The sequence below is a fragment of the Pinus tabuliformis genome, chromosome 4_1, assembly GCF_031772625.1.
Source record: "Pinus tabuliformis cultivar Carrire ecotype Pingquan chromosome 4_1, CPIR1, whole genome shotgun sequence".
Taxonomy (NCBI): Eukaryota; Viridiplantae; Streptophyta; class Pinopsida; order Pinales; family Pinaceae; genus Pinus; species Pinus tabuliformis.
The window spans coordinates 587,638,096-587,661,677 of NC_142303.1; the positions used below are offsets into that span (position 1 = coordinate 587,638,096).

Genomic DNA, 23,582 nt, shown 5'->3' on the forward strand with positions numbered 1-23,582 from the left:
AATTGACTCAAAAAAAAAAGAGAAGGTTAACCATATAGAAACTCTGAAGAGAATTCCAGCATTGCCCAATTCTAATCATTAACAATCATTAATATGATATTAAAATTTTCAAAATCAAATATGTTACACTTTTCCACTGAAGTCCAATCCCTCACAATATCCATCGAAACCATATCTAAAATATACCATTTCTAAGAACAATATCATCTGAATAAACACCAATATAGTCTCAATCTATTCTACTAAGCTAAACACAAATCGTAGTCATTTCCAGTCAGTCAATAGCTAACAAAACTCACTGCAAAAACAAACAAACAAAAAAAACTACCTAGAAAATTTCCATCATCCGTACTACATCTACTTGGCCTTGTCATATGGACTGTCCCTAAGTGGCACATTGTGAATAGCAAGAAATGAGTCGGGTTGGGAAGTTCGAACCACGTCAAGCTTTGCAGGAGAAGGGGGTTCAGATTTAGTAAGCTTTTGAAGTAGAGGATACCAACGAAGCATGACAAATCATATCTGCATGCATTATATTTAAATCTTATCAAAATTTTAAATCAAATCCTCATGCATCATACCGATAATTTGAATCTTTTCAAAAATTTTACGCTTCAGATCAACAATTTGAATTTATTGGTTTATCAATCAGATCTTCCTGCATTACACAAATAAGTTTTAATCTTTTCAATTTTTTTAATCAGATTTTTATATAAAGAATTTGAATCTTTTCAATTTTTTCAGACTAGTTTACTGTTATTAATAATTTGCAATTAGTGAGCCATAACCATACATATTTGGATCCTGAAGTTGTGTGACATAACAATAACAAGCCCCTTGTCATTTTACATTACCATCATAAGTCCTTTCCTTTTATTTGGCTCTCGCTGTTGGATTTGAAGAGCCTGCAAGCTGAACTTATTTGGATATGGATAGGCCAAGGCCTATTGCATAGGTTTGGAGGAATAAAGCTTTCCATTCATTTCTGTCATAGCCTGAGCTTGCTCATTCTCAAAAGTTATATCATATTTTTAGTTATTTAGTATTATGACATAATTTATTGAATAATAAATTCAATAAATTTTTGGTAAATAATTTTTTATAAATATATCACCTATATAAATATATCCATTTATAACATTATGACATAATGTATTAAATAATAAAATTTTGGTAAATAAATCTTTATAAATATATCACCTTTATAATTAATCTAATTTTTAAAAACCAAAACTTAAATTTTTTTAATATTATATAATCTAATAACTATTAAACAAAAAACAAAAAAAACATTTTATTTACACAAATATATTTTAAAAAAAACAAAAAAACATTTTATTTATATATATAATATTAATATAATTATTTTTTAATTTAATTATATTTCAAGTAGCCTTGCATAAGAGGCATAAAACAATGTCATTCATGCAATGATTAATACAAATTCAGGCTAGTGAAATATGGCAAACTCTATTATTAGTCCCTGCCTGGGACTAATAGCGATCGATCGATCGTTGACCATACATTAACCGGTCTTTTGACCAAAAAAATTTGTGCACTATCAAAGTTTAACCAAAGTTTATCTCTGCAAATATCGGTGTAAGAAATTTATAACCAAAGTTGCGAATTGGAGGTCTTATTGCACGCTTCACGTGCCCCGATGTTAAAATGAAATTCCGGTGTAATCTTTTTACCCAAACTTTTCATTTGAAAAATTATCCACAATGAATTATCCGGTGTAATAGCTTTATCCAAAGTTTCCAAGCATGAGGTTTTTCAAACTTTGGTTAAAAGTTTTTTTCCAATCCAGAATGTTTGCAACCATTCAATAAATGCGCATGAGGGTTTTCAAACTTTGGATACAGGTGAAATACGCGGCGATTGGAAACGGAGGCAGGCGTTCCATCTTTCTCTGGCTTCAGTTGGGACGTGGAGTGTGAGATGAGGCATGCGCTACATGTGTTCGTCTCGACTCTCGATCTCTTCTTCGTGTTGTTTTGTTCTGCACTTCTATTAGGATCCACGCCTCCATAAATACAGTATTACGATCCACTTCGTCTTCCCACCTTGTCACTGCCGCTCCATATAACTGTCTATCCTTCAAGGTAAAGAAGAAAGAAAAGTAATGGGCGTTTTCTCCCCTCCGATCACTACGAGACTGGCTCTTAAATGGGTGAGCTTAGGCGTAACCCTTCTCTTCCTCCTTCAATGGGCCGCCCCAACTGTTGATGCATGTGAAGGCATGATGTATGGAGAGGGCTTGCAACAACAACGGTCCTGCGATCCGGGGCGACTGTCTCAGTGCCGCGACTATTTGCAAAGACGAAGAGAGCAGCCATCGGAGAGATGTTGCGAGGAATTGGAAAGAATGTCTCCACAATGCCGATGCCGAGCCATACAACAAGTTCTTGATCAATCTCAATCGTATGATTCAACCATGGAGGACCTCTTCATGGATTCTGAGGCTGCACATAATCAGCGCCGCCGCCACCGCGAATCGCGTGGAAGAGAAGAGGAGGAGGCGGAGGAGAGAGCCGCATACCTTCCAGAAACTTGCAACGTCCGCCAGCCTCCCCGCCGCTGCGACGTTCAGCGCCGTTCTCGTAAGTCTTTCTATCGATTGATGAATGCTATTTAATATTAAACTCTAGTAATTAATTCCTGTAGCTGTATGTAGGATGTTGCTGTCATTATTCTGTGGACTAACACATTCTTTCATTTATTCACGATGTCATTTGTTATTGATGTTGATCCAACATCTAGTCTGCCACCTTCGCTGCTGTAAATTATATATATTTCTTCTTAAAACGGGCTAATCCATACTCACTGATGAATCTAATCCATGTGCTAATGGCGTGTGGACAGGCAATTTCGCAACGGGCAGCAGCTTTTAAGTGCACAACGACTAGAAAATATAGATACTGTGTCTAACGTAACTAAATAAACAAGGGAGTAACTTAAGTGAGCATATAGGAAAGGAATAGACGAGGCCTGGAATTTCAAATCCTTATTGCCAGTCAAAATCTTTGACTGATCGTTATAAATATTTTTTCTTTTCAATTTTCTTTACGATAGTTATAAATAAATTTAGATAATCTTTTTGTAATATAAATGTTCCCTTCCTTTTCTCTTTAATGCAAATTTGTTCCTTTTCTCTCTAATGCAAATTTGTAAAATATTTGTGGTCTTCTTTTCCTTCTGCCTACTGATGATGTTACAATGTATTAATTTCATAAAGGCTAACACAAATTTGTAAAATATTCGTTGTATTCTTTTCCTTAAGCCTGCTGATGTTACAATGTATTAATTTCATAAAGGCTAACACAAATTTGTAAAATATTCGTTGTATTCTTTTCCTTAAGCCTGCTGATGTTACAATGTATTAATTTCATAAAGGCTAACATGATGATTGAATTATTCTCCATGCTTATTTATTTTTCTCCCGCATTGTCAACTTTCTCACTTTTCTTCATTGAGTCATCAATATCAATGATCCTCCCTTTAATTTTCTTCTCTTGAAAAAATATTAAAAACATCCTCCACAAATATTTCAATTTTGAAATCTTTTTTCAATTTTTTTTCTCTCTTTTCTTCATTGAGTCATCAATATCGATGATCCTCCCTTTAATTTTCTTCTTCTGAAAAATATTAAAAACATCCTCTGCAAATATTTCGATTTTGAAATCTTTTTTCAATTTTTTCTTTTCAATTATATCTAATTGGTTCTTCAAGTCTGTATTTTAAGTTCTCAATTTCCTATTTCAAGTTTGTATTTGAAGTTTTCAATTTTTCTATTTCAAGTCTGTATTTGATGTTCGAATTTTCAAATTTTTTATGGTTTAGATTTTCAAATTTTGGTATCTTAAGTGTGTATTTCAAATTTCCATTTTCCAACTATACAATTTTTCAGCATAATCCAACTATACAATTTTTCAATTTTGGGTATTGGTATTTCAAGTTCTCAAATTTTCAATTTTCAGTTTTTGAATCTGTATTCAATATTTAATATTTAATTTTTCTTGAAATTCAATTTTTGGTATTGGTATTTCAATTTCTCAAATTTTCAATTTTCAGTTTTTAATCTGTATTCAATATTTATTTTTTCTTGAAATTTGGGTGTAATGTAACTATTCAAATTTTGTAATGTAACCATACAATTTTTACATTTCAAATTATTTTATGGTATTGGTATTTCAAGTGTGTATGCATAATTAAACTATACAATTTTTCAATTTGTGGTATTGGTATTTCAAGATCTCAGATTTTTATTTGAATCTGTATTTCAATATTTAATTTTTCATTGACACTAAACTTTATGAAATACATGATATAGTTAAAAGGCATCACAGTCTCCAACGTTTCTGAATAAAGACCTCGCGGAAAGGGCTGTAGTTTCTCTGCGCTCTCTTCCAAGGACATAATCAATAGTTCCCAAATTCTCCAGAAAACAAATTACACACTGAAGTTGTTTTAGTTCCCAAATTCTCCAGAGAACAAATTACACACTGAAGTTGTTTTATCCTAGAAAGCATGACTGTTATGTGAATGAGCAAAGTTGGTTTAGATCTGAAAAATTAAGTTTATGAAACGATCAATACCCCAAACATTCAACTTCTCTAACATATTAAATTGATACAACAATATATGGAATAACTAGATTATTAAACTACATTTATTAAGATTTGTAATATAAAGATTTAAAATATTCAGTCTACATAAATAAAAACTATTTATTAAAAAATAACAAAAAAATTATATATCACAAATATTATATAAAATTTCCAAAATAAAAAAATATATATCTAATTCGCCATAATTACACTTTTATAAAAATAAAAGTTCATCACTCTTTCTATTTCACCCATGTTCATTTTGAAATATTAAATTATATAATTTGTATTTAATAATTAAACTTGTCCAACACACTGGGCGTTGTTTTATTACACATTCAAGTGAATTATGCGATTCTGTTCTGGAATAAGATGCCTTTGTGATAGCCTTCTATGAACACATTAAATTAATATGAAAATTGTATTTCCTTTGAAATTCGATTAAGTGAATTATGCGATTATGTGATGCAGATAGCAAGATCTTTCAATGCCATGCAGACAGCAAGATTTTTCAGGTAAGGTAGCAAGTTTGTTCGACGAAGGCAGGTTTTTAGCGAAACAGAAAGTTTAGACATGTTGCACAGAGCGTTTGTATTGTGTTGTTGTGGCAGACCCCGACAGGGACTACCGGCTGCATGCAACACTTGTTATAAATAAATTCTAGTTCTTGCAGCTATTTTTTAATAAGTTTGGTGTGAATATTCAGAAAAAGCAAAGCAACTTCAGTATATTATTTATTTATTTTTTTCTTACCAAATATAAAAAAGAAAATATAATTTTAAGTTTATGTTGATTAAAATTATATAACAATATTAAGCGGTTAATCGTGTTGTAATTTAATCATACATAACATTTTAATTTTAAATTATTTAGTAAATTATAACAATTTTATATAGTAATTATGAATAGAAAATTTTTACAAATAAGAAAGAATTTTAAAATAAGTGAATTTCTATAAAAAAAAATTGGTTAATGCACACAATTATTTGACAAATTTGTTATTGCAGAGTCATGTTTATAGTATATAATCAAATTTAATTGGCCAAAGTACATGTATGAAGTTACCAACTCTGTTCACTCATGGTGTTATAACAATATGTTAAGTTTTGTGGAAACAAATTTAAGTTGAATACCAAACAACTTCTGGAACACTTATTCAACAAAGTTTTGTGGAAGCAAAGTTAAGTTGAATACCGAACAACTTCTGGAACACCTATGCATCTCAGAGTTAAGACCCTGTTAAATTTTGTTGAGACAAAGTTAAGTTGAATACCGAACAACCTATAGAACACTTATGCATATTAGAGTTAAGACTCCGAGTTAAATGGTGAAGAAGGTTAAATTATCTAAGAATCAACTGGACTTGGGAGTTAAATCAGAAAATACCAGATAATCGACTGGACTTGGGAGTTAAATCAGAAAATACTATGCAAAACAAAACACAAAGGACATAGATTGAAACCCTAAGTAGATTTATACATTCATTCAATGCCTAAGAGCGTTAGTGAGGAACCATAGCCGCTCATCTTCGGTATTGGAAGGAAAGTCCTCGAGGAGGGAGGTTCCCGCTACGAAGGCAAGCCCTTGAGGAGATAGAAAAACCAATTGTTTTTAAGAAACCCTTGTTGAAATAAGGGAAATCAAAAATAAAGGAAAGAAACCCTAGTTGGAGGATTTGTAGGAAGAAATGGAAAAAATGACGAATGCTAAATTTGAGGTGGAGAAGTTCACCAACAAGAACAATTTTGCATTATGGAAACTAAAAGTTAGGGATTTTCTGGTGCAACAAGGGTTGCACAAAGATTTAGATGGGGTGAAGAAGAAACATGTTGGCATGACAGATTTGGATTAAGAGGGCTTAGATACCCAAGCTCTCAGTACCATCAAGTTGTGCCTAGCAGATGAGGTTCTCTTCAACATTGTTGAAAAATCCTCGACATCAGGTTTATGGGGAAAACTAGAAACATTGTATATGACCAAATATTTAACCAACAGAATTTATCAAAAAAGGCAATTATATAGTATTCAGATGGAGGGAACAAAAATTCTAGAACATTTAAATGTTTTTAATACACTTATTTGCCAATTGTCAAATATGGAAGTTAAATTTTAGGAAGAAGACAAAGTTGTCACCTTGTTGTGTTCTCTGTCCAGGTCCTAGGACCACTTTGTAACTTCTATTAGTTTGATCACAACTAAATCTTTGGAATTTGATACAGTTGTGGGATCTCTGTTATCTGAAGAAGTACGAAGGAAGTTCAACATTGAAACCTCCACACCATAAGCCATGGTAACTAGAGGCCGGTCAAAGGAAGAGGAGAGAAAGCAAGTAGTTCTTCCAGATCAAAATCAAAGGGAAAAAAGTGTAAAGCCAAATGTCGGTACTACAACAAAATATGACACTTCAAGAAATACTATTGAAAAAGGAAGGAGTTCGTTGAAAACCCAAAGAAGGAAGCAAATCAAGTTGAGTCAGGTATGATTGATGAAGTTTTATCTACTGAATTGAGTATCATAGATGAAGCTTTACCTGTTTGTAATGTCTCTCAGAATTATGAAAATTGGTTGTTAGACTTTGGTGCTTCTCGTCACATGAGTCTGCATAGAAATTGGTTTACTTCATATGAATCTATGAATGGTAGTTCTGTGTTTATGGGTAATAATGTATCTTGTCAGACTGTTGGGATGAGAAATATCAAAATTAAAATGTATGATGATACAGTTAGAACATTAACTAATGTTAGACATGTACCTGAGTTGAGAAAAAAATTGATTTCTTTGGGAGTGTTGGAATCGGAAGGTTATAAATTTACAGGTCAAAATGAAGTGCTGAAAGTTTCAAAAGGCGCTCTGGTTGTTATGAAGGCAGAGAAGATTGGAAACCTTTACAGACTCAAAGGAAGTACTCAGGTTAGTGAGGCAACAATTTTATCTGAGAAGGTAGAAGAAGGTATTTGCCTATGGCATCAGTGGTTGGGTCACATGAGCAAGAAGGGTCTCCAAGTACTCATGAATCGCAAGTTGATTTCTTATTTGAAATCATTGAGGTTGGTTTTTTGTAAACATTATGTGTATGGAAAACAATGTAAATGAAAATTTAAAATTGAAAGTCATAATGGTAAGGAAATTTTGGACTATATTCATTCTAATATTTGGGGTCATCTCCTACTATATCTTATGGAGGTTCATTATACTTCTTAACATTTATTGATGATTTCTCTCAGAAATTCTAGGTCTATATGTTGAAAATAAAATCTGATGTATTTCATTTTTTAAAGAAATTTAAAGCTATGGTGGAAAAGAAAACAAGAAAAACAACTAAATGTTTAAGAACTTACAATGAGGTGAATTTGCTTCCCTAGAATTTGAACAATATTGTAAGGATGAAAGGATTTTCAGACATAAAACTATTGTTTATACGCCTCAACAAAATGGCGTTGCTGAATGCATGAATCAGACTCTTATGGAAAGAGTTAGAAGCATGATCAACAATGCTAACTTGCAAAAGTAGTTGTGGGCAGAAGCAATATCTACTGCTTCTTATTTAGTTAAATATCACCTTCAGTTGCCATTAATTGTAAAATTCCTGACGAAGTTTGGTCGGGTCAGTCTTGTGATTATTCACATTTAAGGATTTTTGGTTGTGATGCCTATGCTCTTATTCCAAAGAATCAGCGTTCAAAGTTAGACACAAAAGCCAAATTTTATGTCTTTGTTGGGTATGACTATGAAATGAAAGGATACAGGTTGTGGGATCCTTCTTTGCGGAAGATAGTCATTTTTAGAGATGTAACATTTGATGAATCTTCTCTTCTAAAATCAGCTATTGAAAAAGCTGAACAAGAACATGTATCGTCGAATTAGCAAATTCAGTTGGAGGCTAAACCTTTTCTAGAAATTTGAAAGGAAGGAGGGACTTCTAAAGAAAAAGGTGAAGAAGATGCAATGGAAAATGTTGAAGTTCCATAACCAATTCAACAACCAGTCACTCTAAGAAGGTCTACAAGGGAAAGAAAAACACCCAAAAGGTATGAATATTTTGCTTCATCTATTGCATTGATTACTGAAGATGGGGAACCTTCTTGTTATCAGGAAGTAGTGGATGATGCAGATAGCAAAAAGTGGAAAAAGGATATGGACAAAGAAATGGATTCCTTAGCCAAGAAAAAAACCTGGGATCTTGTAGAACTTCCTGAAGGGAGAAGTGTTGTTAGATGCAAATGGATCTTCAAATTGAAGTGAAATGTTGATGGAAGTATTGAGAGGTATAATGTAATTTCCCACTTAAATCTTATCCTGCAAATTTTATTAATGTTTACATTATCTGAAAATATTGAGAAATATTGGTATAATACAGAATTCATGATCTCTATTATTCAAATTCACAAATTACCTTCTCAAATTCAATCTTAGGTAGGATGTGGTCTCCTTCCATTATTTCAAATAATATATGTATTCATCTCACATTCCCTAATGTACCCTCACTTTTACTAGGGGGAAGACATGGTCCTCTCCATTTAATTACATCTCACATTCCCCAATGTACCCTCACATTTACTAGGGAGAAGACATGGTCCTCTCCAACTCATTATCAATATATATATTCATCTCACATTCCCCAATGTGCCCTCACATTTACTAGGGAGAAGACATGGTCCTCTCATTTTAATTACATCTCACATTCTCCAATGTACCCTCACATTTACTTGGGAGAAGACATAGTCCTCTCCATTTAATTATATATATATATATATATTCATCTCACATTTCCAAATGTACTTTCAGATTTACTTGGGAGAAGACATGGTCCTCTCTCATTAATTTCCCAATTTTATATTCATGTCACATTTCCAAATATACTCCAAGCTTTACTTGGGAGAAAATAAGTCAACTGTAAGGATGGATGAGAAGTTAATGACATTAATGAGAGGTGGGTGAGATGGAGAAGAGATGGAGGGTATAAAAAGGGAAGGGGGAAGGGAGAAAAGGGGGGATGTAGAGTCTCGCTGATGATTTTGGGGTTGGTGGTGATTTTAGGATTTGTTGTGATTTTTGGAGACCTTAGGAACCTGTGGAGGTTTCTTGGGTTGTTGAGAGGAGGGAAATATTGTTCATCTTGGTCTAGATCATTCATCTTGGATACACACACTACATTTGGTTGGACTTGGTCTCGGAGGGCTAGGGAACATGTGGAGATTTCCTGGGCTAGGAATTATTTCTTAGTTGGCTGGGAGGTAAATCCAGTTGGGTTAGTCAAGAGGAGCATTCATCAGGAGCAGCAGCTCAAAGGCATCTCCACCAGTCACTGGTACAGGTGTTCCTCTATAGATTTCTCATGTAAATTTATTAAAATGAAATGTTCGCTATAAATTATAAGGATTGTGATGTAAATGGTAAAATTTTCATTGTTTAAAAGTCTTGTAAGAAAGTAGATTATTTCCTCTTATTGCATCTAAATTCTAGAGAAATAGATCGGTTAGAAGACTCGAGGATAGGGCTCTTACACATGGTATCAGATCCAGGTTCAAAATTTGGACCCAAGCCCACTAAACCCACAATTTATACTTCCCACTATTGACAACCTTGCATATAGATTTGAGCCCCATGCTTACATACTCCACATATTTTATGCAACAACACTACATAATTTTATGTGGCAAGTACACTCTCACTAGTCCAAGAATAGGTAAGTACATGCCAAAAACTTAAAAGTGCCTAGCACACTCTATGTAATTTGTAACTACATAAATAAGTGTGCCCTACGAGCAATTTAGGTAGTCTCCCACGCGGGTGTGCTCTCCCTCCAAGTGGTCATGCAGTTGAAAAATGGATAATAGGTTCGTGACAACCAGGTAAACTAACAATTTATGAGTGTGATCATGGGATGGTATATTTTTTTGGAGATCGAAAAACACATTGGCTTGTATAGACCACAAGCGGTTGAAAATAGTTACTGTTTAATGCAGATATAGTGAGTTAATTCTTAACATGATGCTTTTATATAGTCAGGCATTATTGTCAATCTGCTGGGTGTGAGGCTCTACCATTTACCATTTCAGTTTCTAACAAATATTCCAAAACTTCGTTTTTGCTTTTCTAGATTAGTAGTTGCCAATTTGGTTAATAAGACACTAAATATAAATTCATTTTTCCATTCTCCTTCATTCTATTCATCCTCCCAAACTTCAGAAATGCATGCATTCTTTAACAATGTCATCTGTATAATCCACTGTGTATACAAGAATTCTAAAATTGTGTACATAGTAATATGTATTATGTATTATATCCTTCTGCTTGCCGCTGCAAGTTATCCACCTTGTAAATTGTTTCCCCATTGCTTTGCCACATTAGGTTACTACCTTAGTCTTGCTATACAATTATTGAATTTTGTTTGTTTTGTGCTTCAAATTTTGTTTTTTCTGCTGTGTACGTGTTCAATTATGGTTCCATAAATGTCAAATATGTACCCTAGGATGCAGATTGGCTGATGCTGCAACTTGGAGTTTCATAAATATTTTATTTTTACGAAGATAGTTTTAACTTTTCTTTTGTACTACAAGAGGCTGGCAGCCCCTTTTCCTTGTTTCAAGTTCAAGTCCTACAGAGGTAACATTCCTTTCGTTTAAACAAAGTCTCCTACAATATAAAGACTACTCTATGACTAGGAGACAGAGTTTTAGAGTACACTGCAACAAGGAGGCAGGGTCTTTAACACCTTGGGATAAACAACCTAGTATTTTATTTTTTGTTCATTATTGTTTAGCATTCCCTCATGCTTTGTTATTTTTCTTCCATTCACCTCCCAACTATTAAATGGATCTGATTTATGTTTGTATCTATTAAATTACACAAATTTTTTCATGGAGTTACTCTGATTATGATTTGAATTCTTATTTGCATACTTAAACTAGTAGCCATCTCGCAAGATTAATCTTTTTTTTCATGATTTATACAGCTTGAAGTTTTCCTGCTAGGTATGAACATTTGCAAAAAATGTATCTTAACAGAACTTGGGCAGTTGAGGAATAACTTAATAAGCAAATTTCCATCAACAAGGTATACTAACAAATGTTTTCATGGAGTTACTCTGATTATGATTTGAATTCTTATTTTCATACTTAAACTAGTAGCCATCTCCCAAGATTAATCTTTTTTTCATGATTTATACAACATGAAGTTTTCCTGCTAGGTATGAACATTTGCAAAAAATGTATCTTAACAGAACTTGGGCAGTTGAGGAATAGCTTAATAAGCAAATTTCCATCAACAAGGTATACTAACAAAGATTGGTAATGAAAGAACCTGAGGCATAACAGTCTGGATTTCTTCAAGAACAACCTTCATAACCTGTGCTCACAATTTTGCATTTTCTTTTCCTTTTAGAAGATCCATTTTGTTCGCTACCACAACTAGATCCCGACCTTCCTCAATGACCCACCGTCCGAGAGAAACTTCTGAATGCTGCATGTTGCTTCATGCTTTTGATATCTGGACATGTTTTATTACAATTTACACAAGAAATTTAGAGATGAATAAAAAGGGCTGAGAACAAAATAAAGTACAACTACATGATATCAAAGAGAAGTCAACTTTGAAATCCTTGATCAGGATGCTATTCTCATGCATTTTTTATTGTATAATATTTTGAATTTTCACAAATTATAGACTGTTCTTGAGTATGTTTATAGATCCTTGTATACTGTTTCCTAAGATATTTTCTTAACCAGCTCTGTAGTGTGGTCCGTGTTAGGACGTTGACTGTAGTTCTGAAGGAGGGGTGGAGGCATTTCCCATCGTGTATCCTCCAAAACTTAGAATCGTGGGAGGGAAGTGGTGGACACACTCCCCTAGACGTGTGATGACGATTGCCAATTTCCTGCTGGTGAAATTAGGTCGATGTATTTGACGCTTCCACCATGTCGGTTTTATCAGTGGTTAGTATGGTCGTTGCCATTGATAAAGTAGCAGAGGACAAATAGGGTGGGAACGGAGGTAGGTCAGGATGGATAGGAAGATATAGATCAGTTGTAGACTCTTGATGGGAAGTGATGTCATTTTTTGACTTATCAAATTTTATTGCTATAACTCTCTGATTTGCTATGCTTTCGAACTCCTTGTATCTTTTCATTTTAACTTCGGGACAAATTTTTCTGAAGGAGGGGTGTATGTAATGCCCCACTTAAATATTATCCTGCAAATTTTATTAATGTTTACATTATCTGAAAATATTGAGAAATATTGGTATAATACAAAATTTATGATTTCTATTATTCAAATTCACAACTTACCTTCTCAAATTGAATCTTAGGTAGGATATGGTCTCCTTCCATTATTTCAAATGATATATGTATTCATCTCACATTCCCCAATGTACCCTCACATTTACTAGGGAGAAGACATGGTCCTCTCCAACTCATTATCAATATATATATTCATCTCGCATTCCCCAATGTACCCTCACATTTACTTGGGAGAAGACATAGTCCTCTCCATTTAATTATCAATATATATATATATTCATCTCACATTCCCAAATTTACTTTCAGATTTACTTGGGAGAAGACATGGTCCTCTCCCATTAATTTCTCAATTTTATATTCGTGTCACAAATGTACTCCTAGATTTTCTTGGGAGAAGAGAAGTCAACTGTAAGGATGGATGAGAAGTTAATGACATTAATGGGAGGTGGGTGAGATGGAGAAGAGAGGGAGGGTATAAAAAGGGAAGGGGGAAGAGAGAAAGGGGGGGATGGGGAGTCTTGCTGATGATTTTGGGGTTGGTAGTAATTTTAGGATTTGTTGTGATTTTTGGAGACCTTAGGAACCTGTGGAGATTTCTTGGGTTGTTGAGAGGAGGAAAATATTGTTCATCTTGGTCTGGATCATTCATCTTGGACACACACACTATATCTGGTTGGACTTGGGCTCGGAGGGCTAGGGAACCTGTGGAGGTTTCTCGGGCTAGGAATTATTTCCTAGTTGGCTAGGAGGTAAATCCAGTTGGGTTAGTCAAGAGGAGTGTTCAGCAGGAGAAACAGCTCAAAGGCATCTTTGCCAGCCACCAGTATAGGTACTCCTCTATAGATTGCTCATGTAAATTTATTAAAATGAAATGTTTGCTATAAGTTATAAGGATTAGGATGTAAATGGTAAAATTTTCATTGTTTAAAAGTCTTGTAAGAAAGTAAATTGTTGCCTCTTATTGCATCTAAATTCTAGAGAAATAGATCGGTTAGAAGACCCGAGGATAGGGCTCTTGCATATAAGGCGAGGCTCATAGTAAAAGGGTATTCTCAGGCTAAAAGTATTGACTTTCATGAGATTTTTTCACCACTCATAAAACTTGTTTCTATTTGTACTGTGTTAGCACTAATTGCAATACTTGGTCTTGAGTTAGAATAGTTAGATGTTAAAACAACTTTTATTCATGGATATTTGGATGAAGATATTTATGTGGAATAACCAGAAGGTTTTGTACAAGGTCACAACAGAAGATTAGTTTGCAAGCTCAGGAAATCATTGTATGGCTTGAGGCAGTCTCCCAGGAAATGGTACAAGAAGTTTGACTCCTTCATGGTGCCAGAACTTTACTAGAAGTGAGTCTGATCATTGTGTGTACTTTAAAAGTTTCATAGGAATATTCATTATCTTTGTCTTGTATGTTGACAATATTCTTATTGTGAGAAAAAACATGGAAGAGATCATTAGGTTAAAGGTTCAACTCTCTAGGATGTTTGGTATGAAGGATCTTGGAGCGGAAAAATATATCTTGGGCATGGATATACACAGAGACAGGAAAAGTGGAAATCTTTGGTTAGCACAACAGAAGTATGTGGAAAGAGTACTTGAAAATTTTGGTATGGACAATACGAAACTTGTTAATGTTTCATTAGCTTCCCATTTTAATCTTTCTTTGGTTTTGAGTCCTGGAACTGATGAAGAAAAGAAGTATATGTCTCGTGTACCATATGAAAATGCGGTAGGAAACTTAATGTATGAAATGGTATCTACAAGACCTAACATTTCACATGCAGTTGGAGTTGTCAGCATGTTCATGGAAAATCCAAGAGAAGAACATTGGCGAGTAGTGAAATGGGTGCTTCGGTATTTGAGAGGCACAAATGACCATTGTATCATCTTTAATGGTAGTGAAGGTTTAGTCTACGGATATGTGGATGTTGATTATGCAGGTGATTTGGACAAGAGGAGATCTACTACAGGATATGTCTTTACTCTTGCAGGTAGAGAAATTAGTTGGATGTCAAAACTTCAAGAAATTTTTTCTTTGTCCATTATCGAAGCAGAGTATATAATTGCTTCAGATGCTAGTAAAGAAGCAATCTAGTTAAAAGGTCTACCTGATGAGATTGGAAGGACGCAAGAGAAAGTGAATGTATTCTATGATAGTCAGAGTGTTATTCATTTGGCTAAAAATCCAACTTATAATAGCAAGACAAAGCACATTGATGTCAGGTGCCATTTTGTGAGACATGTGATCGATGGTAGCAAAGTAGCTTTGAAGAAGGTCCATACATAGGAGAATCATACAGACATATTCATAAAGCTAGTTTCAGTAGAGAAGTTGTGATGGTGTTTGGATTCTCTTGGATTATAGAAGCGATGATGAATGTGCATGGGCAAGGGATTAGGAAAATTGTTGTCAAGGTGGAGATTGTTGAACTAATGACAACAATTATGTAAATAATGTAATTGTGGGTAAATTTAGTTTTTACCATTCAGTCAGTTTTATAACGAGAAGAATTTATGTAATGAAGTAGTCCATATTAATTGGGATTGTCCGAGAGGCTTGTAACACAGGAGAATCATCTTTTATTAATAATATTTCCAATCCCTTGCACCGTGGAGGTTTCCTTGACACACTGTCAAGGGTTTACCATGTAAAATTATTTGTGTTACATTGTGTGTTTGATTCAGTTTCCTAATTTCTTTTCATTTCAATCTTTATTGAATGATAAGATCCAAAACCAACATGTGGGAGCACCAACAGGAAGGAGAGGCCCATTAATTCTATGGGGATCTTCAATTTGAATCTCCTCCTATAGTTCTCCTTCTCTTTGGATTGATCATCTTATGCAAGAAGTGATGAAAGGGCTATACGTGATTGTCGATCATCATCGGAAAAATCTTCACCAAGCATGAGATAAATGGGTCACATTTCAATGCATGGTCTATTTGGAATGAGGGTTTGCAAAGTGCATCACCCTGAAGGCTGGGAAATAGAATCTGCCTTGCCCTCCACCCATATTCACAGTGGAAATTTCAGTTGTTAGCCATCAACATAAAATTCAGCTATGAAGGAATCAATGCCAGCAAAAAAACATCTAAATTCGCATTTCTTTAGGATTAAAGCCATTTGTCCAACCACTTCACAATTGAATAGAGCAACTCTTAATCTATAAGTCACATTTCAAATTCAGATGGCATTTCAAATTCAGTTGGCCAACAAGGTCAATTAACTCAAAACAAGAGAAGGTTAACCATATAGAAACTATGAAGTCCAATCCCTCACAATATCCATGGAAAATGCATTTGCAACATACCATTTCTAAGAGCAATATCATCTAAATAAACACTAGTATGGTCCCACGCTACTCTACTCATTTAAACCAAATCATAGCCATTTCCAGTATTTCAATATCTAACAAAACACACTGCAAAAATAAACAAAAAAAACTACTAAAAAGTTACATAATCCGTACCTGCATCTGGTTAGCCTTGTCATATGGATTGTCCCCAAGTGGCACCTTGTGAATAGCATGAAATGAACCAGGTCTGGAAGATCGAACCCTTTTCACCATGTCAATCATTGCAGGAGAAGGGGTTCAGATTGTGAGCCTTTGAGGGAGAGGATGCCAACGAAGCATGTCTAAGACGAATCAAATCCACATGCATCATACAAATAAGTTCAAATCCTTTCAAAATTTTAATCATACAGATAATTTAAATCCTTTCAAAATTTTCACACTTCAGAGTAATTTATTGTTTTATGAATGAGATCTTCCTGCATTACATAAACAAGTAACAATCCTTTCAAAAAATTTAATTAAATCCTCATGCATCATTACAAAAAATTTGAATCTTTTCAACTTTTTCATCCTTCAGACTAATTTACCGTTACTAATAATTTTCATTTAGTGGGCCATAGCCATACATATTTGGATTATGAGATTGTGTGACATAAAAATAACAATCACCCTATCATTTTACGACACCATCATAAGCCCCATTTCCTTTTAGTTGCCTCAGGCTGTTGGATTTGAAGACCCTGCAAGCTGCACATATTTGGATATGGATGTTAGAGGGTCTATTGCATAGGTTTGGAGGAACAAATTTTTCCATTCATCTTTGTCATAGCTTGAGCGTGCTCATTCTAAAAAATCACAACATATTTTTAATGGTTTTAGTTAACTTATGGTTTTTCTACTCCACTCCCAATTTATAGTATTATGAAATAATGTAATGAATAATGAAGATTTGGTAAATAAATCTTTATAAATATATCAGCGTTGTAGTTAATCTATTTTTCAATGACCAAAACCTAAAATATTGTAATATTATATAATCTAATAACAATTAAAAAACACTTTATTTACACACACACACACACACACATATATATATATATATATATATATATATATATATATATATATATATATATATATAGATTTCTAGTGGCCTCACACACATAGGCATAAAACAAGGTCATTAGTACAATGATTAATACAAATCCACATCAGTGAAATATGGCAAACACTGGTATTATAAATAAATTATAGTTAATGCGTCTAAACTTTTTATAAGTTTGGTCTGAATAAAAAGAAGCATAGAAAGTTAAGCATATTATCTATCCATTTTTTTAAATAAAATATAATTTTAATTTTATGTTGATTAAAATTATATAACAATATTAAATGGTTAATTATGTTGTAATTTAATTTACGTAAAATTTTAATTTTAAATTATTTAGCAAATTATAACAATTTTATATAGCAATTATGAATGGAAAAACTTCACAATGAAGACAGAATAAACAAATAATTTTAGGATAGATGGATTTCAAAAAAAATTTGGTTACCATATGCTCTCTTTTGACACAATTATTTGACAAATTGATTATTGCGGAGTCATGCTGGTGGTATTATCAAATTCAATCGGCTAGAGTCCATGCATGTAGTTACCAACTCTATTCACTCACAATTGTTAAGTTTTGTGGATTGATTATTGCAGAGTCATGCTGGTGGTATAATCAAATTCAATTGGCCAGAGTCCATGCAAGTAGTTACCAACTCTGTTCACTCACAATTGTTAAGTTTTGTGGATTGATTATTGCAGAGTCATGCTGGTGGTATAATCAGCTAGAGTTGATCCAGGTGGATGTTGGTGGCCACCCACCTATCCCATTTGGACCCCCACAACTGTCTCTTTCATCTTTTTCAGTTTCCTTAATTGTAGCACAACTTACTATTTTTAGCAGTTTTTCGGGTCCTGAACTTCCGAATCCGTTTTGAGGCCCTAAACGACATTTTTTGGGAAATTTGGGGCAACATGGGTCCATGGACCGATGTTGCCTCCCAAAGTGGTAGTGCTCGGATAGATCTTTCTAACGAGCTATTGTACGCGTCAAACGGAGATCATATGCCAAAGTTACGACCCCGGGAAATTGATGTACCAATTTACCCAAACGGGGCCCACAATTTGGCGTTTCATCTTCTAGGGTTAGGTTTTGGAATGTTAAGGGTTTTCCATTGTTTCTCAACAATAAATAGGCCTTCGAGCCTCATTGTAACACAGTTCAAAACAGTTCAGAGGCATGTAGCCGCCACATCTCTTCTCAGAGATAAGCTACCATCGCCCTAGCTGGTTTATTCCCATTTCTTTTTGTAAGCATATTTCAGTATTTTACAGTAATGAAATGAAGTATTATTTCCGCTGCATATCTGTCTTTATGGTTATCTCTGTGTTTTATTGCGTTCCTGTCTAAATCCGGATCAGTGGTATCAGAGCAGTCTGCTTTTTCTCTGTTTTTCTTTGCATGTCCCCAACGAGGTCGGGATATAAGGAGTTAGGGCTTGAACTGGTCGAACCTTTGCAAGACCAGCCTCGCAAATCCCGACGGCCTCCCATGGCGGATGAGAAGAAAGATGAGGGGGCAGGAGATCCTATCAAAATCTTGCTCGAAGAAGCGCTCGAGCGGCAAAGGAACGCGATGATGGATAGCTTTGCGCAGATCCTTCAGCGGCTACCCAGAGGCGACGCATCGGCTTCCAACAGCTACTCTAGAAACGCCACACCGTTTAAGGTACAAGTTAATTTTGAAATCCCCATCTTCGAGGGTTAAATAGACGCAGATGCCGTAGATAAATGGTTAAATCTGCTAGATGGGTATTTTTCTGTTCATGAATTTTCAAGTCGGGAAAAGATTGTTTTCGCTCTTCTCAAAGCAGCCCCCCACGTCAAGGACTGGGGGGAAACCTACTGCGAGCAGAAGGATGAAAGTATAGGCTCACTATTTTCAGCCGCACCCACTTGGAATGACTTCTGGGATGCCATCATGGAGCAGTACTACCCTGTCGGAAGCTATGAGGACAAATACATCAAATGGACCACACTGCGGCAGGGACGAGACCAGGATGTGCCGGAGTTCACAAACATTTTTCATACCCTTCGCACACAGTTGGGTATCAAAGATTCTGAGCTGCATCTAGTACTCAAATACCGCGACTGCCTACACAGATACATCCAGGAAGAGATGGGGTTCTTGAACATCTCCTCACTCGGCACAGCATACCAGTACGCTGTCAAAATCGAGAAAAAGTTGAAACAGAAGAAGCGAGACTTTGGATCTGCAAATCCGAAGCCCAAAGGACAAAGCCAAGGCGGGGTGACCCAAGACAACCCGTCGAAGCCGCAAGAAAAGAACAACACCACAAAGCCGAAGAAGGACACAGGAAAGTGGTATGAGTTCCACAAGAGTCCCACTCATAACGCAAGTGAGTGTCGGACCAAGCAGTCACTGGTGGCTGAGTTGAAGGCTTCCGAATCAGATGCATGTTCTGACCCTGAGCCAGAACCTGACAAGGGGAATGGCAAAGGGAAGCATATCATTGATGCAGATCCCAATGCCACTGTTGCCACTGCCAAGATCTAGAAGAATGAACCTGCAGATCCAGAAGAGGGGGAGCATCTTTTCCACTCACAGATGTGGGTGAAGGGTTCGCCGCTGCAATTCATTGTCGACACTGGCAGCCAGAAGAACCTCATTTCAGCAGAGGTCGTGAAGCGGTTGGGCTTACCGACTACACCGCACTCGCAGCCGTACAGTATCGGGTGGCTTCATGAAGGACGAGATCTGAAAGTTCGCCAACAATGCCGCCTTCCCTACAGCATCAAACCCTTCACAGATGAGGTATTGTGTGATGTTACACCTCTGGATGTTTGTGATGTATTATTAGGCCAGCCATACTTGTGGAGGCGACATGCTGTGTATGAGTCCAGGCCTCGTGCTGTCATTATTTCTTTGAATAATTCATTATACAGGATACCAGAGGTAGCCCCACCTACCACCACATCTTTGATCACCGCTAAGAAAGGCAGCAAGCTCATCTCCCAGACCAGGAAATTCATCTGTCTGGTTCACTCCCAAAGTAAGGGGAAGATTGTCATCACATCCATGACCCTTGCGAAGGGTTCCTCCATGCAGCAGCAACAGCAAAGGGATACAGTCATGACAAGACACATGAACAAATTCTCCTCACCCACAGGGGTACCACACAAGTTTCAGGTGGGCGACAAAGTTTGGTTGCATCTATAGAGAGAACGCCTTACCAGAACCCATCAGAAACTCAGACCACTCCGACATGGTCCTTACACCAGTACCAAGGCTACGGGTAACGATGCTTTGAAGCATAACATTCCTCCATTCCTTCGCTTGCACCAAGTGATCAATGTGGACCATCGTCGACCATGCTTCCCACAATTTCTGAACACATCAGAGATTGCAGAACAACTCACCAAGGACCAAGTTCAGCAGATGGAGGAACTCAACGCAATGGGGACCATTGCTTCCTAAGGGGGGAGGAATGATCCAGGTGGATGTTGGTGGCCACCCACCTATCCCATTTGGACCCCCACAACTGTCTCTTTCAGCTTTTTCAGTTTCCTTAATTGTAGCACAACTTACTATTTTTAGCAGTTTTTTCGGGTCCTGAACTTCCGGAGCCATTTTGAGGCCCTAAACGACGTTTTTTTGGGAAATCTAGGGCAACATGGGTCCATGGACCGATGTTGCCTCCCTAAGTGGTAGTGCTCAGATAGATCTTTCTAACGAGCTATTGTACGCGTCAAACGGAGATCATATGCCAAAGTTACGACCCCAGGAAATTGATGTACCAATTTACCCAAACGGGGCCGACAATTTGGCGTTTCATCTTCTAGGGTTAGGTTTTCGAATGTTAAGGGTTTTCCATTGTTTCTCAACAATAAATAGGTCTTCGAGCCTCATTGTAACACAGTTCAGAACAGTTCCAAGGCATGTAGCGGCCACATCTCTTCTCAGAGATAAGCTACCATCGCCCTAGCTGGTTTATTCCCATTTCTTTTTTTAAGCATATTTCAGTATTTTATAGTAATGAAATGAAGTATTATTTCCGCTGGATATCTGTCTTTATGGTTATCTCTGTGTTTTATTGCGTTCCTGTCTAAATCTGGATCAAGAGTCCATGCATGTAGTTACCAACTTTGTTCACTCGTAGTTGTTAAGTTTTGTGGAAGCAAAGTTAAGTTGAATACCTAACAACTTCTAAAACACTTACGCATCTCAAAGTTAAGACTCTGAGTTAACTGGTGAAGAAGGCCAAATTATCTAAGAATCGACTGTACTTGGGAATTAAATAAAAAAATACCACATAATCGAATGGACTAGGGAGTTAAATAAAAAAATACCATGCAAAACAAAGTTTTGTGGAAGCAAAGTTAATTTGAATATCGAACAACTTTTGGAATGCTTATGCATCTGAGAGTTAAGACACTGGATTAAATGGTGAAGAATGTAAAATTATCTAAAAATAGACTGGGCTTGGGAGTTAAATAAGAAAATACCATATAATCGAATGGACTTGGGAGTTAAATAAGAAAATACCAGATGATCAGCTGGACTTTGGAGTTAAATAGAAAAATACCATGCAAAAAAAGGACAGAGGACATAGATTGAAACCCTTAGCAGATTTATCCATTCATTCAATGCCTAAGAGCGTTAGCGAGGAACCATAATTGCCCGTCTTCAGTATTGGAAGGAAAGGTCTTGAGGAGGGAGGTTCCCGCCAAGAACGCATTCAGCTACCGCTTAAAATATTTCCTTACAACAACGCTCCAAACAACACAATCTGTACTCTGAATTGGATCTTTATTCACTTCCTCCACTTTTTCCATCATTTTCTCCATATAAATTAAGAATGGAATGCATGGAAATTTTTCTCTCAGAACGAATCTTGTCCCTCGATTTTCACAGCAAAAAGGCCTGTGGACAATGATTTATCTACAAAAGAACTAGATTGCTTCACGAAATTTGCAGAGATGTTTTCTTCCATTCCTAGTGATGCAACCATTCTCGCCCACTTTTGAAATACTCTCATGGTGCACATCGCTTTTTGCAACACTTTCAAACAGAAACGCCGCATCTTCGAGCCCTTTACAAGCTTTTCCACCAGTCTACAGGCCATTCGATATATGAGGATTCAAATTCTTCTTCATCATCAGTGATAATGCTTGTGCATGATGCCCAAATGCTACAAAGTTTATGGTATGATTAGTTGAGTGTTGTAGCGGTATAGATTAGGTTTCTTGTTTTTTGTTATACAAGGGATGAAAATGCTCAATTGAGCTTTATCTTTTTTGATACCGCTCGGCACCTCATACTCCTCCCATATGCCGCGGCCTCCATACATAGTCGGCCCCTCCTCCATACGTTGTCGATTACTTTGCACAATTACCACCGCTCTCCTCCTCCCATCGTATCCTCCTCCGCATAGTTTATAAAAAAGATTTCTCCTCTTGCTATTCGAACAATCCTGACTTCATACTGCAGTGGCGGTAGTGGTATTTGATACCATTGGTTCAATGAAATTGTCATGTTCAACTCCCGCTGTTCACCAATATCAAATGGATGTAAAAATTGATTTCTTTAATGGAGATTTGAAAGATAATGTTTTTATGTCCTAGCCCAAAGGATTTGTTGTGAAGGGACATGAACATAAGGTATGCAAACTTGTGAAATCCTTGTATGGCCTCAAGAAAGCACCATGAGCCTGGTATGAAAAGTTAACTGGGCATCTTCTTAACCTCAACTTCAAACATTATGATCTTGATGATGCAACTTTGTTTGTCAAGAAAGTTGGGAAAACAGTTGTATATCTTGTGGTATATATAGATGATATTTCGATGAAAGGGAACAATGAGAGCTGCATTGCATCCATAAAGAAGGAATTGAGGAAAGGTTTTGAAATGACTGACTTGGGCTATGTTCACTACTATCTTGGTATTGAAGTAACTCAACATCTAAAGTCTATATTCCTCTCTCAAAATAAGTACATTGGAGATCTGTTGAACAGGTTTGGCATGATTGAGTGAAATCCTCTAACTACTCCAATGGAACAAAACTTAAAGCTCACATCCATTGAAGGAAATGAATTTGAGGATGCAACAATGTATAGACAACTTGTAGGAAGTCTCAACTACCTGACTACTACTAGACCAAACATTTTGTTTGCTGTTGGAATCCTCTCCAGGTTTATGCAAAAGCCTTGTGAGGGACATTGGTCTACTGCAAAAAGAGTTCTAAAGTATTTGAAGGGAACCCAAGAATTTGGTTTCAAGTATACACAGGTGGGCGACTTCAGCTTGATTGGATACTCTGACTCAGACTTCGATGGAGACAAAGAAACTAAGGTATCTA

The 23,582-nt window shown here is 35.9% G+C and overlaps 1 pseudogene; it reads left to right on the forward strand.

The window, feature by feature from the left end:
- Positions 1-2,116: 2,116 nt before the first annotated feature.
- On the forward strand, positions 2,117-2,638 carry LOC149177330 (2S seed storage-like protein pseudogene; annotated as a pseudogene).
- Positions 2,639-23,582: the final 20,944 nt, after the last annotated feature.